We start from the raw sequence: 2871 nt of genomic DNA, 5'->3' as shown, positions 1-2871 counted from the left end.
AGTGACAAGATCTACTTGAACACTTTCGGTTTGTGAAATGAAACACTAAATTCACTATTGTAAATACAAGTAATGGACATTTAAAATAACCACAGTAAAGCTAGAAGAGTGAAAGATAAAATACTATTTAGAATGACATTCACAATAGACTTAAGAACAGCACAACCACCCAAACAGGAACTTGAACCCTGGGCCCTCAGATTAAATTTCAGATGCTCTACCGACTGAGCTATCTGGGCTCTGAAAGAAAGTTGACACTGTCGGGATCCTCGCAAGTCACGTGTCTCTTGTGCTGAAGAGCAGTCATACCTGACCCGTCTGGAATGACCACTGACAGACTTTATCATGAAGCGACGGCACCACTCCCAGTAGAATGAGTGAGAAATACAGCATGACATGGGTAGTTAAGGGGCTCCCACAATCCATCTTTCCTCACATTACTGATTTTTTTCAATAGCATTTGGACCTTTTTTCACATTCAGATTTTTTTCTCATTTAATAAAATCTTTTAATCAACAACATTAAAAAGAAAACAAATGGAACGTTTTTTGGAACAATAATTAAAAAAATATTTCAATGCCTTGGTTGTATACGTGTGCACACCCTTTATAAAGGGAGTTGCAACAGTGCTGAAATTTAAAGAGCATTTCTGTAGAGAAAACAGCCTTGATGTTAAGCTTAGGGAGCCTGTCTTTTCGAAATTCTATTTCTTGACACCTTGCACAGCCTCCCGACAGACTAACAAATATTTGTTGGAGAAATTGGCTCACACACCGGAAGACACTAACGTTTATTTACGATAGAGTATGTGAATAACAGTTTAACCGAAAAAGTTTGTAATTGTGATTTTGTTAAAATTCAATAAATCGTCTATCAACAGTTAGAATTTATTAAGAAATTGTTTTATTTCATAAACTATAAGACAATTCAGAGAGTTTATAGGTCATATCCGTCGCTTATGTTCTTTTAACTCTAGAGTTCAGGATCCAAACCCAGCTGCGGACGATTGTGTTTCTTGAATCTCTTGTAATCATCAAAAGTCGATATGTAGTCCTTCAGTACTTTCTCGAGTTGTGCCATGGATATTTTATACGTTCAATACTTGTCATGCTCTTTTGCATTTTCCTTAACAAACGGAAAAAGTTCAAAGTGTGTTTATGGCAGTGTTTCACATCTACACGAAAGCACTTGTAACAGTACAGGACACGCAGTGAGGAGTTCGTGAAGCTTTCAGTTTAGAGCGGAGTTTAGAAGGAGGATTCACTCGCTGAATGATCTAACATGAAATCCTGGGTGAGATTCAACAGGTGTTTTCTGCAACAGCCATGACAAGTGTGAAGCAATCTCAGGATTTCCTGAATTTGAACTAAATTATTAGTTCAAATAATTTAGGATTTAACAGAACTAAATGAGGTACATTTAAAACAGCAGCGCAACTCTGCAGCATGTCGAGTGTGCCTGCATTTAATTGTGTAAACCTTGCTCTCTCTGAACACAAGCAAAGAGTTCTCACTCAACAGAAGATTGCGATGTGAGTACTGTAAGATAAAGCACCTGGAGATGCCAGGGATTGAACCCGGGACCTCATACATGCAAAGCATGCACTCTACCACTGAGCTACATCCCCAATGAAAAAGGCTATGGAACAGACTTAGAGATGTGCAAATGCTCATTGATCACACCACTCATGAAGAATGCCTGCAGTTTCCCACTTTCGCGTTTCTTCTACTACAGAGTAAATTCATAGGAATGAAAAAATAAGGAAGGAAAAATAATCGCATCGAAGCTTCAAGAGACTGGGCACAAATTAATCTGTTATTTTTGCATCCAGTTACATGGGCGACGGTGGTTGATTCCCAGATGGGGGAGTGATTTTTGTCTACCTCCTTACTCGACTGTCTTTCAATTCTATTTTATTTGAAAGCTTTTTGCATCTTTTAAGTGCTCTTGATTAAACTATGCATAGAAAAACAGCAGTGCTGATGATTTAACGTAAAAGGGTGAAATGACGCCCCAACCACAGGAATGGTAACAGGAAGGATCGTGTTCTTATTTAATATGTCCTTTTGAGATGTCTTGTCAATGCACACAGGCGGTAGAGCTGAATAATTTACTTTTAGTGGCGTTTTTAAACAAAGATGGAACACGTTCTTTCTATACCAGGAAGAAAGGAGCAGACTTCACCTTCAAGAGGCAAAAATGACACCTTATCAAAGCTAATATTTATTAAAATGACATCACAACAAAAGAGTGGAGGCTTGAGTGAATAAAGCCTTGAGTGGAGCCTTGAGCTTTCATTGGACGTCTGTGTCTCCATAACTTTGTAGGTGAGAGAGAGGATTGTGATAATTTGCAGGTGCTTCTCGGAAGTGCGTTGGTAGTACAGGCGCCTTCCAAATAATTGAGTCAGGTTTGAATCCCAGCCAGTGCAAACCCAAATCTATTCAAGATAATCTGTGGTCTGCTAACACATCTTTTGAAACACTACAACAGGTAACACCCCGTGTGAAACATCATGAGCATCTGTTAAACCTCTCTACCTACCCGTTCCTCACAGAGACATGACGAGGGTCTAAAGGGACATTTTGAGCCGTAGAAACATTTTATCATTCTGTACTTTCCTGTGCAGTCAGTCCAGTTCCACTTTAACTGTGCCCGACAACGGAGGTCGTTTTGAAAACAACGACAGTAAAGGGACACTGCACGTCTGCAGAACATCACGTCCGAGTTTAAGGACAGCAACATCAGAGATTGGAAGCTAGGGAGTTTCAGGTCTGTGTTTTTATTATAGGTTCAAGAAAATCTGAATACCTTTTCAAGAAGTATTTCAGAATCCCAGTCAAATCCAGTATGAATGCCGCATAGATCTGC

General features: G+C 39.3%; 1 non-coding gene across 1 annotated transcript; it reads right to left on the bottom strand.

Moving 5' to 3' along the window:
* Positions 1 to 1555: 1555 nt before the first annotated feature.
* trnaa-ugc (transfer RNA alanine (anticodon UGC)) lies at positions 1556 to 1627 on the bottom strand. Its single transcript has one exon. It is a non-coding gene; the product is annotated as a tRNA-Ala (tRNA).
* Between the last annotated feature and the right edge of the window lie 1244 nt (positions 1628 to 2871).

This window comes from Lepisosteus oculatus, chromosome 14, assembly GCF_040954835.1.
Source record: "Lepisosteus oculatus isolate fLepOcu1 chromosome 14, fLepOcu1.hap2, whole genome shotgun sequence".
NCBI lineage: Eukaryota > Metazoa > Chordata > Actinopteri > Semionotiformes > Lepisosteidae > Lepisosteus > Lepisosteus oculatus.
The sequence above is the reverse complement of the archived record's forward strand: the minus strand, read 5'-3'. Positions and strand labels throughout refer to the sequence as shown.